At 46.1% G+C, this 16,343-nt stretch overlaps 1 protein-coding gene across 2 annotated transcripts in view; it reads left to right on the top strand.

Annotated features, from left to right (window-relative positions):
• Positions 1–16,343, top strand: part of ATP10B (ATPase phospholipid transporting 10B (putative)) — a 122,177-nt gene that overhangs the window by 49,802 nt on the left and 56,032 nt on the right. Inside the window, exons 2-3 of one of the 2 annotated variants that reach the window (XM_035104946.3) lie at positions 724–902; positions 10,992–11,103. The gene's annotated coding sequence lies outside the window, so the exon portion shown is untranslated. The remainder of the gene's footprint in view (positions 1–723; positions 903–10,991; positions 11,104–16,343) is intronic. The other variant, XM_060271741.2, reaches the window with a different exon arrangement.

Genomic DNA, 16,343 nt, shown 5'->3' with positions numbered 1-16,343 from the left:
TATGCAGGATTATGATGTCTGGCTGGCACACAGACTATGAAGCTATCCAAACAGTAGAGAAGCCTGCCAGAAGTATAGCCACAAGCCAAGCATATAATTCAAGCATTAACACCACCGAGAAAGTTTGTGAATATGCCATTGGCAAAGAGCAAAACAGAAATGTATCGAGGGGGGGGGTAAAGTAAAACTGACCAAAAGCAGCCAGATTTGAATCCTGCCTGCAACATTTGGAATGTTAAGAGTTGTCCTTGGCCATAATGTGCAGCAGTTACACAACCTGCCCCTAACCCTTAGTCCTGCCTCATTTCTGTTTATAGACACTTGGTTTCCCACCTCACTGCTACTCTGGTGCCATTGCCTCCCACCTTTATTTCATTCCCAGCCAATCCAGGCCCACATGGTTGATGTGATGACAACACATAGCCAATCAGATTTGGATGCAGAGTAACATCATGCAGAGGGAAATCATATGGGAGGGAGGGAGGGAAGAGAAATGGCCCCCTTTCCCTGTTCTAAAAGATCAGCCCTCTCTGTTTTGGACCAGCTGACCCAATGCTTTGTGTCTTGTAGCTGCACACTTGCACTCCCTTTTGCAATGGGACATAAAGGTTATACACATTGGGAACTCTTCAAAACCAAAAGCACCCCCTCCATCCTCATTTCAGCTCAACTCTAACTGAAATTGACTTTTCATCTGTAATGGAAATTGTCTTTCACTTTCAGAAGCTACAACAGTGTGTAATCTCAAGAACATCTCAATATAATGGAGTGAACTGAAGAAGAAGAAGAAGAAGAAGAAGAAGAAGAAGAAGAAGAAGAAGAAGAAGAAGAAGAAGAAGAAGAAGAAGAAGAAGAAGAAGAAGAAGAAGAAACAATTCTGTCCCCAGAATTGATAGGAACAAGTAATCATTTGGTTTACATTTTCTGCGGATTTCATGTCCACAATACACACACACACACACACACACACACACACACACACAACCCCAATTACAGTAAAGCAAGCAACAATATTTTTTAATCAAATTTTGCAGTGTATCTTTCGAAGCAGGCTCTCTGGATATGCCAAAATATGCTTCTTGGATGAGCATGCATTATTTAATATAAGCCTGGCAAAAAGAACAGCCCATGGCTGCTTCTCCTCCTATATTATTGCCCATGTTCTTGTTCTCTGTGAGCATGGGATGTGGTAGCTGTAGCGAAACAGCATGAGCAGAAGGTTTCAGATGGCCTGTGATGTGTGAAGAGTACCGATTCCAAGCGTCTCTGGTTGAAAGGTCTAATTCAGTTGGCACGAATGCTCATCTTTAGCTGTGTATCTGGAAGCAGAAGCCTGTCTATTAGCCAAAAGCACTGATGTGAATGCTGATGAGAAATGAGAGGGGAAAGTACTCTGTCAGCCTGCTGGAGCCCTTACAGCTGCATAAGGATCCCTCGGGGTCTTCTTAACTGAGAGGCGTGTGCACAGGGGAAGCATGGAAAGTCAACCTATTGGCATCTTTATTGTTGATGCTAAGGGGCATTTTGCATTTAGTGGTGGTAAAGGTTAGTGCCTTCCTTAATTAATAAACTTCAGCAGGAGTATTGTTTAGAAATGCATATTTACATTTATCAAATCCAGGATTAAAAATATAAAAAGAGCTATCAAGTCAGGTCAGGTCAAGGACCATTGGTTTGCCAACTGTAGACAGCCAGTGTGGAAACAGACTATCTCTTGTTGTGCGTTCCTTCCCACCATCTGTTACTCAGAGGTATATTGCCTCTGATCAGGGAGTTCACAGCTGATCGCCATTGACATGCACATCCTTCTTCTTTTATTCAGTTTTTAAAATCTGAAGTATTTTTTTAAAAAAAATACAATACAATAAAAGGACTCATATTCTGAAACATTTTGTCAGGGGTGAATGCTGTTGTTCACTTCCTCTGCTCATCTAACCCTTCCCCACAAAACTGCAGCTCCCAGTCTTGAATATCTTTCCATTGTCCCAAGACCCCAAACTTCAAGATGCCCAAATCACATAAGACATTCTTAACTACATTAACAAAAAGATTAAAAGAGCAAAACGAAATAAAAAGCAGTGAGGGGAGGGGGGGCAGGGAGTTCTTTCCTTAAAGTCATTGACAACTTTCCAAGCTAATCAGATATTCCACATGCCTTTTCAATCCCCAGACAGGTCAAGAAAGCCCTACCACATAGATTTTCTCTTTTTATATGTCACTTTCTCATTGGCTGCAGGGGTCAATAGTTCATGAGATCAGCTATCTCTATCTGGTTGCATCCAGGCCTTCCACTTTTGTGGGGTCATCCTCTTGACAAGAGCACTTCATTTTAAACCAGGCTACTTTATTCTTGCTAAGTCCTTATATCTGAGGGATGATGTAGCTCATAATATTGAAGTAGAATTGAAGACTGTACCTATGAAGATTTACCTTGACTTTCTTTACTGTAGTTACGAGTAAGACCACTGATGCCTGATCCCACAACAGATGAGACAAACCCAGGCACATACTGGGACTAAGGTTGGTTTGAGGCCATCATGCACCCATGACTAGTTGCACACCTTAGCTACAGCCCTCTCTGGTCTCTACAATTAGAGGTTACGATGAGTTCAAACTGTGTCCTGTTTAGAACAATGAATTATGAACTTGATGATACTTGGAACAAGGATCCCACTGGTGTTCAAGAAACTGGTGAGACAGGGCAGATAGAAAATTTTGGTGCCCAGATGCTGCTAGTGAAACACCCCCTTCTGTCCAGCTCCTAGTCTTGTGCTCTACTTCTCACCCCTTGTCTGGATAGTTCCCCTCCTCCTTCAACAACCCTGCCTTTGATTGACAGTTCCCAAGCCTCACTGGCAAGACAGAAAATCTCAGGTTGCTTCCAGACAACCAGCTTTTGAGCATTCATCATGATTTGTTTGCACAATTCTGTGGACAAATTATCTGCAACGCTAGTTGTTTATGGAACATCCATGCTGATTTCTTTGCAGGGAGGTTACACAATGTTGCATCAAGCAGTTGTTATCTCACACTTTCCAGTACATTTTCTCCATCATTTTCCTTACTGCAAAATGTCCAAGGGCGGCTGAAGTGATTTTGTTGCACAAATAGTGCCAAATTTAATTGTGCAAACTGAATTTGCAGGAATATGATTCAATCTCCCACACAAAATAGCAACAGTCTAGAAGCACCCTCAGTTAAGCAGCTCTGTGTTGGCAGGAACGAAACATCTGTCTTGGAAAAACCATATAGGTTAGTGGCCTACAGCATATGTCACATCACAGCATTTATATAGTTTCTTCTCTTGGGTGCTTCTTTTTCATACTCAGTTATGAAACTCAGAAACAGACTGGATGATAGTGGCAAGATCTGTTCCCAATATTCAGTCCCAGCTGCTAGCCTATAAGCTATGATGTGAACTAATTACAATCTTCAATGGAAGCTCCATGTGCAGTGCATTGCAGTAGTCTAACCAGGTGGCGCTGTGGTTAAACCACTGAGCCTAGGGCTTGCTGATCAGAAGGTCGGCGGTTCAAATCCCTGTGACGGGGTGAGCTCCCGTTGCTTGGTCCCAGCTCCTGCCAACCTAGCAATTCGAAAGCACGTAAAAATGCAAGTAGATAAATAGGAACCACTACAGCGGGAAGGTAAACGGCGTTTCCATGTGCTGCTCTGGTTTGCCAGAAGCGGCTTTGTCATGCTGGCCACATGACCTGGAAGCTATATGCCGGCTCCCTTGGCCAATAATGCGAGATGAGCGCGCAACCCCAGAGTCGGTCACAACTGGACCTAATGGTCAGGGGTCCCTTTACCTTTACCTTTAACCTGGAGGTTAGCAGGACATGGATGACTGTAGTCAGGTTAACCATATTAATTGCTCCTTTCAGTTATTTATGAGGGTTAATCTACCCAACCATTTTTTTAAAGCACCTTTTTGAAATGTCTGCAGCGATAGCCCTAGATCAGATCCCATAGAGTCAAACATACCAATCTTTTGATATATATGCTTTGTCTCTTTCTGAGGTTTGGGTAAGTTTTTTGGGGGGAGCTGTTGTTGTTTAGTCGTTTAGTCGTGTCCGACTCTTCGTGACCCCATGGACCATAGCACGCCAGGCACTCCTGTCTTCCACTGCCTCCCTCAGTTTGGTCAAACTCATGTTCGTAGCTTCGAGAACACTGTCCAACCATCTCGTCCTCTGTCGTCCCCTTCTCCTGGTGCCCTCCATCTTTCCCAACATCAAGGTCTTTTCCAAGGATTCTTCTCTTCTCATGAGGTGGCCAAAGTATTGGAGCCTGAGCTTCACGATCTGTCCTTCCAGGGAGCACTCAGGGCTGATTTCCTTAAGAATGGATAGATTTGATCTTCTTGCAGTCCATGGGACTCTCAAGAGTCTCCTCCAGCACCATAATTTTTGGGGGGGCTAAAAAGTAAAATAGAAAGCACACCCCTCATCTTTTGAAGGAGACAGAGATAAGGAGGGAAATGCAAGGGACATATCAGGCCCTACCTATAGAGAATAGTCTTGATATCCCATGTGAAAAGCTTTTGCAATCCTTTGTAAAGTACATGATTTCATTATTTAATGGAAGTAAGTGCCATTGAACACTTCTGAATAATCATGGACAGGATTGCTCTGCATTTTATGGAAAGTTACAGTGAGTTAAAAATAGAAATTCATACACTCTTCAAACTAGGACAACTTTACAACGCCATAACAAAACGCACATAGTTGGAAACAACTATGATTCTTGAAGCATGTAAAAACAGAATGGAAGCCCATAGAATGAGTAATGCATATGGTCCAACTAGATTGGCAGAATGACTATTGCACAATTTATTTAAATTCAAGCATCTGTGACCAAATATCCATATTGACTTTTATTCCAGTTACATGTAAAGCTTGTAGGCATGATAAAAGGGCATGATTTGTATGTTGGGAAGGTTCTCTATTGTCTAAGGTATCCTGTTGGTATGGTTTGCTATGTTTGGATCCAGAGCACCATCTTCCATCATGTTACACATTGAAACAAGGAACACCCTGTAGCATCCCCTGCAGCGAACTTTGAAGTTCAGTGGTTTACAAACATGGAAATGCTTACCACAGCAAAAGCAGAAATTTACAGAGGTGACTTTGGATTGGTATGAATTATTCTCACAACCTTATGGCCATGTTTTCTTTAGTCCTGCTATATCTGTCTGCAGTGATGGAACTAGTTATTTAAACTGAGGCAAAATGGCCCCCAACAATGCTGTTATTTGTGGCAATTCTTTGGGGGCATTCTTATGGTGGGAAAGTAGCAATATCTTGAGTAAGTTTCTTCACAATGCCAACCATGGTGCTTTAAAAAAAAAAAAACCATTGGCCAGGTGTCCCCAAGTTTTCAGAGCCATGGATACTGCTGGAATTTTCAAAAGTGCCATAAGTACTACCACAAAATAGCTGCGATGGGGGACACCCCCAGTCACAATTTCCTGGGAGTATCCCCTGCTTGCTTACACACTGCATATGTGTGTTTCTTGAACACTAAAAGGAAGGGAGGCAAGCCAGAAGGAAGAAAAACAAACACACACATACCACTGACTCCAGAAATTAGGGCTGGGAAAACAAATACTGACTCCCCAGGAAGAGTGGGGAAAAACACCACCCCCAAGAGGAGGGGGTGGGGACATTGGAGAAGGATGATGAACATAAATAGAAGAGAGTGTGGAACTTACCAATCCACCCCTTGAGGGCAGGGGAAAACAAAAACATATAAAGACGCAAACAAAGGCTTCACAGGGGCTGGGGGAGGCTTTCATTGGGGACATTAGCCCTAGGCCTTCTCTCTTCACCTGCCCACATGTTATAGGCCCAATCTGCACTATGTATTTAAAACAGTATCCCAGCACTTGAAAGAGAATCAGACCAGAATCCTGGGAACTGCAGTTTGTTAAGGATGCTGAGAGTTGTTAGGCAACTCCTATTCCCCTCACAGAGCTACAATTCTCAAAGTTCCCTGGAAAGAAGGGAAGGATTAGTTGTTAAGGCACTCTGGCACCTTCCGTGCCAGCAAGACTGAGCTACTAAATGTGGTTTACTGTGTTAGGATACAGGTATAAAGAGAATAAAAGACACTTCTCCGCTTGACACGCTGCTCTCATAAGCATCTCACCAAGCTGATATCTGGCAATTTAATCTACCACCTGTGCTTCACATTATTTTAACAACTATCAGTACCTTATATGACCTTGGGAAGCCCATTTGCATCTTCATCTAAGGTGTGTGCAGCTGGCCCACCCTCGTTATCAGGGCCGGCTCTAGGTAGACCCCCGGTGGCGCAGGGCACCACGGCCCCGGCCCGCCCGGCCCGCCGGTTCGACAACCGCGCTGTGCCTGCCCGCCTGCCGCGGTGCCGCGCAGCAGCGCCTGTGGCAGTCGCGCTGCGCCCGCCTGCCTGCCCACTGCGCTGGGAAACAGGGCGGGGGGGCACCGGAGGGATCCGTCGCTCCACGGCACCAGGGGCGCTTAAGACAGCCCTGCTCGTTATGCTATTGGCAGTTCGCCCTGCTCTGTTGTGATTACTGCAACAGTAACGATGGAAGTGGCCTGGATTTCCCTTTTTGTCTTCATCCATTTATCTGTATGAATTAAATGTATTACAGTGGTACCTCGGGTTACAAACACCTCGGGTTACAAACACCTCGGGTTACAGACTCCGCTAACCCAGAAGTAGTACCTCGGGTTAAGAACTTGACCTCAGGATGAGAAGAGAAGTCGCGCGCTGCCGGCACAGCAGCAGCGGGAGGCCCCATTAGCTAAAGTGGTACCTCAGGTTAAGAACGGTTTCAGGTTAAGAACGGACCTCCAGAACGGATTAAGTTCATAACCAAAGGTTCATAACCAGTGGTTCATAACCACTGTGCACAGTTTTGGAAAGCCCACTTTGCATTTCTACCTAGGTTTCTGCCCAATTGACCCAACCTAGTTCTGCTGATAACTTGCCCTGCTCTGTTGTAATTTATGCAATGGTAACTGTGAAAGTGGGCATGGGTTTTCATAATCATCCATTTATTCATGTGCCACTTTCTCCCCAGACTGTGCCCAAAGCAACTTATAACATGCCAAACTTAAAACCACACACACACACACACACACACACACACACACACCTGGCAATAGTACTTTAAATCAAAGCCTAGGGAAAACATGCTGTGCAGTGATGCGCTGTGAGAAATGGGGAGAGGAGTGTGTCCTATTTCTGACCTGAAAACAAGACTTGGGTGGTTTTCAAGCCTTGGAGCCTTGGAGAAACTGTTTATGGATGTTTAGAATAAATAAAATCCCTCCTAGATCAGGATCTGTTTGCACCACAGCCTCACTGCCAAAGTTTCTAAAGCTACCCCTGAGGGTACATTTTCTTTATGTCTGTCATCAAATAAAACTAAGGAAGTTATGTATTTAGAAACAAAGCTGGGGAGTCATTAATAAGGCTCTAAGTTACAAGGAACTCTTTATGGTTCTTTCGCTATTTGGATTGATGGGGACATTGCTTGAGAGCCATTTTTCTTCCGCATCAATTTCCTTCCCTTGGTGTGAATGATTGTTTGTCTGCTGACAGCTGGCAGTGTGATCAGCACACAAACTGTTCATAAATGTAACTGCTTTCAAGAGAGCTATTTGTACAGGTGGGAAAGCTTGACGTCTAATAGAAGAAACTAGTAGGCAGGGTATTTAGATTGTAAAATAAATCCATAGCTGGTCAGAGATTGGCTGTAGTTTAGAATGGCTCACTCCCCTCTTAGAAGCAGAAACTGAAGGCAGCCCTGTTTAGGGAAGCTTTTAATGTTTAATAGATTATTGTATTTTAATATTCTGTTGGAAGCCACCCAGAGGGGCTGGGGAAACCCAGCCAGATGGGCGGGGTATAAATAATAAATTGTTATTGTTGTTGTTGTTGTTGTTGTTATGGCTTGGTTTGTTGGTGAGGAGCTTCTTCCTTCCCTGTTTCCCCTGTTTTAAGACATAGTCATAAAGTAAGCCGTAGCAGGATTTTTAAGCATTTGAGAAATATAAGACATACCCCGAAAATAAGCCATACTTTTGTGCCATGCGGAGCGAGACCGCCGAGCGCCCCAGCCAGCCAGCGGGACCAAGCACGCCGGCCACGACAGGAGGAGGAAGCCTGCCAGGTCGGCTCAGCCTCCAGAAGCAGCGACTGCTGCAGCGCCGACAAAGCGTGAAGTAGCGCCGCACGGAGCGCCCAGGGCATGAGCCACCAGGACCCAGTTCCTGCGATGCCGGCCGTGGCAGGAGGAGGAGGAGGCAAGATGTAGTCATTTGGAGTTTTTGAAATGTGAAATAGCTGCTGCTGCTGCTGCTGCTGCAGCGCCGACATGGCCAGAACCGGCAACCGGGTGGGGAAGGTGCAGAGCGGGTGCGGCAGCTGCGGCAGCCAATCGGCGGCACAGCAGATAAGCCATCCCCTTAAAATAAGCCACCGTGTGTTGTTGTTATTTGAGGAAAAATAAATATAAGACGGTGTCTTTAAAAAGGGGGAACACGGTTGATACGTTGGTAGTCTGTGCACCATCTCCCACTTCAGGTGCCAGATGTATTTTTGCTAATTATTCAGTAACCCAGGTAGTCAGGTATAAGCTGTAACCCATGATATTCCATGATAGTCATATTTGGAATGGACCCATTGAAATTTATGGGCATTAATTTCAGTGGATCTATTCTGAGTATGCTTAACACTGAATATTAGCATAGGGAAGCTAAACTCCAAATTCTGTTTCAAGGCAATCCATTTTCTGTGCATGTGCACACACACACACACACACAAAGTGAAATTCCATGGCTCACAATAATTATGCAAACTGAGCTTAACATGAACACTTTTGTTTTCTTTAGCTGCTAGTGGGAAAGAGAAAGGGTCTGTATGGAGCAATAAAGTATTTTCTTCAGAGCCACAAGCTGGATATAGACAAGCTACAGACCTGTATAGGTGTTTGCAAGCAATATTCCCTGTTGAGTATGAATAGAATCCTAATACTTAAAAATGGCCCATTTAATAGCTGGCTACAATAATCCCCAATTGAGTGTTGTATATGTTGGGCAGGCTATAATGAATAGGTGTGCGAGTTTCAGTCATGTTACAAGTGCAACAAAAGTCATAAATGAATCGTGATTGGTGAAACACACCTTTGACTGCTGGAGAAGATGGACTATTTTAAAACTCTTTATTTGAGAAGCACATTCTTACCGAGGCATTTTTGTTGAGGCAGTTTATCTCAGCCAAATATCATATAAAGGCAGCTTTGCACTTTATGTTTTGTTTATGGTGTACACTTGAGCTTTTAAAGTGTGCTCCTAAAATGTAAAGACATGTCCTTCCAAGGACATGTATCATAGTGGCAGGCAATAGCACTTGGCAGAGTGGCACTGCTTTTCTTACCTCTCACAGAATCATAGAATCATAGAGTTGGAAGAGACCACAAGGGCCATCCAGTCCAACCCCCTGCCAAGCAGGAAACACCATCAAAGCATTCCTGACAGGTGGCTGTCAAGCCTCCGCTTAAAGACCTCCAAAGAAGGAGACTCCACCACACTCCTTGGCAGCAAATTCCACTGTCAAACAGCTCTTACTGTCAAGAAGTTCTTCCTAATGTTTAGGTGGAATCTTCTTTCTTGTAGCTTGAATCCATTGCTCCGTGTCCGCTTCTCTGGAGCAGCAGAAAAAACCTTTCACCCTCTTCTATATGACATCCTTTTATATATTTGAACATGGCTATCATATCACCCCTTAACCTTCTCTTCTCCAGTCTAAACATACCCAGCTCCCTAAGCCTTTCCTCATAAGGCATTGTTTCCAGGCCTTTGACCATTTTGGTTGCCCTCCTCTGGACACGTTCCAGCTTGCCAGTATCCTTCCTGAACTGTGGTACCCAGAACTGGACACAGTACTCCAGGTGAGGTCTGACCAGAGCAGAATACAGTGGTACTATTACTTCCCTTGATCTAGATGCTATACAGCCCAGAATTGCATTGGCTTTTTTAGCTGCTGCACCACACTGTTGACTCATGTCAAGTTGACTCCTGGTGAGGGGGGTGCTCTGATTGGAGTGTTACCTCAGCCTTGTGACAGGAGAGAGAAAGGTTAAGCCTCTCTTCCCCATGTACTGTGTTCCCAATGAAAATTGCTGCTACATCCTTAGTATAATGCCTGTTGGTTTAAGTTTTTCTATTGTGCTTGTACTGTAAGTCTTTTTGAGTGAATTGCCATAATAATGATAATAATCAGTGCTTTTCTTCTAGGAAAAAAAAAAGGTGCAGTCAAACCTCAGTTCCCAAACAGTTCCCAAACACCTCCGTTATCATACGCTTCGGCTCCTGAACGCCATAAACCCGGAAGTAAATGTTCAGGTTTCCGAACGTTTTTCGGAAGCCGAACATCCAATGCGGCTTCCGCTTGAGTGCAGGAAGCTCTTGCAACCAATCAGAAGCTGCACCTCGGTTGTTGAGCATTTCGGAAGCTGAACGGGCTTCCAGAACAGATTACATTTGACAACCGAGGTTTGACTGTACTGCGTACCCTTGTGTACCCCATGAAAAAAAGCACTGAGAATAATAACATAAAAGGGATCAAACACTTCCTGAGACACATTTAACATAACATACAGTTAGACCCCTAGCTGTATCAGAGACACCAATAATAGTTCACCAATGGTTTTGCAAATCCCAGCTTATATTTTACACATGGCAGACGTAGGCAACTTAACAGCCTGGAAATCATACCTGTTACAATGGATGTGCTACCCACTTCTCCACACTAGTCTGATTATTTCCACCCCATCTTATAATGCGCCCTTCATTATAATTTGTGACCTACATTAAAGCAGTTACTCTAACAGAGGCTTTCCAGGGCCTTGGATCATTAATATTTCCTCAAGCCTCTGGAAATGCCTTGCATAACACATTCGGATCTCAATTGTCTCCTTTGTATTACTTTAGCTGGAAGCTTTGTGATGATACCTGCTTGTGAAAGGTCTCTTCCGACTGGACACTTTGGGATGCAAGTAATTTTGTCAGGATGAAAATTCACTGAAAACAATTTCAGAACAAGGTGAGTTAAGGCTGTAATAACATTATCTAATTGAAAATCCCTTTAAGGCCTTTGAGACCATATTATAATAACCTGGCTGATTAATTTATAGGCAGTAGAGATTTGGGACATAGAGCACAGCTGGACACTGGCCAGCCTGATGTGGTCAAAATCAGCTAATGAGAGAGTTTCAGTCTGGTAACTGAGATGCTTAATGAAAGTGGGATGTGAAAATGGGAATTAATTATTTCTTTTAGTTAAAGGACAATCTTTGAAGTTAGTATACCTATGGCAGGCAACTTAGTGTGACACTTCACAAATCAAACAACCCAGAAGGGGAACTTTAGAAAACTAAAATTCATTAACACTTTAAACCCACTCTTTTTTCTCAAAAAAAGAAGTATGTTTTTAAACTATTTTAAACTGTGTTCTAAATTACTGTCCTGGGACCTTGGGGTGAAGGGCAGGTAATAAAACAACAACAACAACAACAACAACAACAACAACAACAACAACAACAACAACAACAACAACAACAACAGAATAATGTGTATAACGAACAAGTGTTTTTCTTTTTCTTTTTCCTTGTGGTCTCCTTTTAAGAATATATAACATCCAACAAGCAGGTACTTCTTGAATCCTCTGAAGAGTTATTGTTCAGCTCTTCCTTTGCTTGTTTGCTATCTAAATACAATTGTAGGGAATGTATATGAAGGCTGGCTAATTATTTCATTGGAATTTGACTCCGGTGCCAAGGTTAACACCCTCTTCTAAGACACCCATTGCGAGTACTCGAGTACAGGTACAGCCAGATTTCGTCAGAGAAGCAGACTGGTATCTGGTCTTCAAAACTTGTTGTCTATTTATAGCCCTCGTATCCTTTTTTTCTTTTGGGCTCTTCCATAGCTCCATTGGCCCTGCCGCTTTTCCCTGGGCAAACTGGCAGTTTACCACTGAACAGATCAAACTGCAATCTGGTTTTCTGTGGATTGCCTTTTGTTCCGATTTAGTGACAAAGAGTGTGCTTTTCAGGGAAAAGCTTTGCGGCAAATACAAATACTACTCGGACTCATGACTAGAAAGGTGGGAAAACAAGAATGTTTAATTTAAAATGCAAAACAGTGATTTATTTCACTTGGATGTGCATCCTGATATTTTCATTATTTTTATTGGTCTTTCTCAAGACAGCAGGGTGCCTGTGCTTTGTGTAGCCTGACTGAGCTCCTCAAACTGCTCGTAGGGCTATCCTCTCTGACTCAGCTTCCAGCTTCCAAAACTACCTCCCCAAACATGAATGTTCCATTAGGTTATAATGAGCAGTAGCCACTCCTGGCAATAGCAGGAAGCAATGAAACAGCACCAAGTCTTCAGAATTGGTGGTACTGGTGATTTCAGACCCTTTCATTTCCACATTCAGCGTAGCAGTTTTTTAAGGAACAGACTACTATTTCTCAGGGGAGAAAAACATAACCTCCGGCACCACTTCCTGACCAAGGGGGCAGTGTGTTGGGAGGCTCAGACACTTCACAGTGACCAGAGGAAGACCTCGAGCACATCACGGCCCCCGTGGGCACCAGGTTGGCAACCTCTGGCTTACATGGTGTAGAGGTTAAAGGACATGCCTTTGCTTGCGGTTTCAATGCTTTTTTGGCACATAAGTCATTTTGCAAGTGATTTTAGTGCTTAAACTGAAGTAGATTTTTAAATTATTATTTTAGAATTAGACCATTAGCTGGATTCTAGAACTGCTTGCTGCTTTGCGCTTTCTTCTAGGTTTCTTCCCTCCATCATTTGTGATCACTTCCAGCACTGAGGAAGCATGCAGTTTATTAGACTTTGATCTAATAAACAACTATATGCATATTTCATTCCACAGCATGCCAGATATCTTTCCCCCTGGTTTTCATATTGTAACATTTCGACATCTGCTGTGACTCAGTTCACTGTATGTTGGCATCACCTTCCCACTCTGTTTGTTTGAAATGATCTATGTATGGTGTTATGTACTGAGCTGAATCCTAGAACAATAGGATTCAGAATCAGCGGGAGCTACCCAATCCAACTCCAGGTGGAAGTGAATCCGCAACCTGATTGGCCTGCTGGAGCAGCCAATCAGGCGGCTGGCAGAAGTGAATCTGCTACCTGATTGGCCTGTAGGAGCAGCCAATCAGGCTGCAGGCAAAAGTCAATCCACAATATAATTGGCCCACAGGTGTAGCCCTGAAGTAGCCAATCACGCAAGGCCCATTGTGTAAATAATGTATATAAGCAGATGGTTTTGGGAAAAGAGCCATTCGTCTTCTCTTCTCCTCCTTGATGACTATGAGCTGAATAAAGAGCATGAAATTCACTCTTGACTCCGAGTATATTTCACTGGCGACGAGGATGGGATCCTGCTGAGCTGACCGCCACCACGCACTGCACCGCAGCACCGCCACCTGCTGCACCGCTGCATCGCACCGTGCATCCAGGCTTCAGCTCCAGGACCCAAGGAACCCAGAATGGCAACCGACAGCAGCTTCTCGCCATTCAAACCAGCATCAGGAGACTGGGAAGGGTACGCCGCCCGTTTCAACTTCCTCCTGCAAGCGAAAGAAGTCACCAACGATGCCATGAAGAGGGCGACATTCTTCAGCGTCTGTGGAGAGGAGACGTTTGAAATCGCCCGGGCTCTCCTTGCACCTAGAGATGTCGCTACCGTCTCTTACAAAACAATAATGGAACGGCTGAAGGAGCACTTCTCACCACAGCCCTCGGTGGTAGCTTGCCGAAATGCCTTCTACGCAAAACGGCAAGCCCCGGGGGAAACCATAACTGGGTTTGTGACCTCCCTCCGCCAAGCCGCCCGGTTATGCAACTTCTCAGAATTGGAGAACATGCTTCGTGACCGCCTCGTCGGTGGCCTGAGGGACGAGATGTTGCAACGACGCCTCTACGCCAAAAAAGACCTCACGTTCCAGATTGCTCTGGAGGAAGCCCTGGCAACCGAAGCCGCCGAGAGGTCAACGCAAGAGGCACGACCGGCCCCGCCATCCCAACCGAGGGTCTACCACGAAGACCTCACCGACGAATCCGAATCTGACAGGGAGGAAGTACACCGAGTACAGCGGCGCACTCAAGCAGCACACACACCACAGCAGCCTCGACGAGAAGGAGGGAACTGTGCAAGCTGCGGGGAGAACCACGAGAGGAGGACCTGTCGTTTCCGCAACGCAGAGTGCAGGCAGTGCAGAAAATTGGGACACATCGCCCGGGTGTGTCGGGCTCGACTCACCCGTCGACAAGCATCAGATGACCGACCCAGGAGCCCCAGGTCACACGGCACCATGCACCAAGGCAACTCGACGGAGATCACGGACTACCAGGTATTCCAGTTGCCCCATCCCAGCACAGAGAAAATTTATATAGAGGTACAGATAGAGGGAGCCCCATGCCGCATGGAGCTGGACACGGGTTCAACTCTATCCATAATCTCGGCCCGAACATTAAGGGAACTGTGCCCTAATGGGGGTCCCAAACTAAGGCCGGCCCCATTCACCCTCCGGGACTTCCAGAAACGTAAGGTCCCTACTATGGGGGTGGGGACCTTCAGGGTGCAATATCGAGGGCGAAAGCAACAATTGGACTTGCTAGTAGTTAAGGGCCCCTACGTTAGCTTACTGGGACTGGCATGGTTTGGACCTCTGGGGCTAGCCGTTACCGGGGTGAACCGCACTAGCTTACAAGTGGACGTGGACGCCATATGCAAAGAGTTTCCAGGGGTTTTCGATGGGGCATTGGGACGATATACAGGACCCCCCATTGCCCTACAGCTAGACCCCGCTGTACGACCCATCAGGCACAAGGCCCGCCGGGTCCCGTTTGCCCTGAAACCCCGCATAGACGAGGAATTGGACCGGCTCGTGGAGCAAGGAGTGCTGGAGCCGGTGCCCAACGCCCCCTGGGAAACTCCAATTGTCACACCCGTCAAGCCTAACGGTTCGGTCCGCATCTGTGCAGACTACAAATGCACCATAAACAAGGCTCTCACGGCCCATGCATACCCAGTGCCAGTGGTCAGCCATGTCCTCGCCACCCTGGCTGGGTCAAAAATCTTTGGCAAACTGGACTTGGCCCAAGCGTATCAACAGTTGCCTGTGGACGAAGCCACAGCAGAGGCTCAGACGATTGTGACGCACAGAGGGGCATTCAGAGTAAAGCGGCTGCAATTTGGCGTTAGCGTGGCACCAGGCATATTCCAGAATCTAATGGACTCTCTCCTTAAAGGGATTCCTGGTGTCACCCCCTTCTTCGATGATGTACTGATCGCCGGGCCCACACCAGAGGAATTTGAGGACCGCCTCCGCTCCGTCCTGCACCGTTTCCAGACGGCGGGCCTCAAGGTGAAGCGGGAAAAGTGTTTACTGGGAGTGCCGCAGGTGGACTTTCTGGGATTTAAGGTGGACGCAGAAGGGGTCCATCCAACCGGTGACAAGGTACGGGCCATTTGTGAGGCCCCAGCGCCCAAGAGCAAGCCCGAACTTCAGTCATTCTTGGGACTATTGAACTTTTACCATGCCTTCCTTCCCCATAAGGCAGCGGTAGCGGAGCCCCTACACAGACTCCTAGATAAAAGGGCCCCTTGGGTGTGGGGCCAGCGACAAAGGGCCGCATTCCAGGCAGTCAAGGACTTGCTCGTCTCGAACTCGGTCTTAGCACACTTCGACGAGAGGCTGCCAGTGGTGCTGGCATGCGACGCCTCTCCCTATGGCATCGGCGCTGTCCTGGGACACCAACTCCCGGATGGAAGAGAGGTGCCGGTGGCATACTTCTCTCAGACGCTTGCTGCAGCCGAACGAAACTACTCACAGATTGACAAGGAGGGTCTGGCAATCGTGAAGGGCGTAAAAAAATTCCATGATTTCTTGTACGGGCGGCCCTTTACCATAGTGACTGACCACAAGCCGTTGCTTGGCCTGTTTGCCCCTGAGAAGCAGACCCCCCAAGTGTTGTCTCCACGTGTCCTCAGGTGGTCAATTTTCCTTGCCGGCTACCAGTATGCACTAATCCACCGCCCTGGGAAGGCGATGGGCCACGCAGACGCCCTCAGCAGGCTACCACTACCAGAAACAGGCCCCGACCCAGCGCCTGCGCAAGAGGTTATGACCCTGGAGCTGCTTCCCGACCGACCCATTCAGGCACAAGAAGTTGCGCACCATTCCACAAAAGATAGGGTCATCTCCCGGGTCCTGGACTGGGTGTGGCGAGGATGGCCCAGCAGC

The sequence above is a fragment of the Zootoca vivipara genome, chromosome 2 (genome assembly GCF_965207765.1).
Source record: "Zootoca vivipara chromosome 2, rZooViv2.hap1.1, whole genome shotgun sequence".
Lineage (NCBI taxonomy): Eukaryota > Metazoa > Chordata > Lepidosauria > Squamata > Lacertidae > Zootoca > Zootoca vivipara.
The sequence above is the reverse complement of the archived record's forward strand: the minus strand, read 5'-3'. Positions and strand labels throughout refer to the sequence as shown.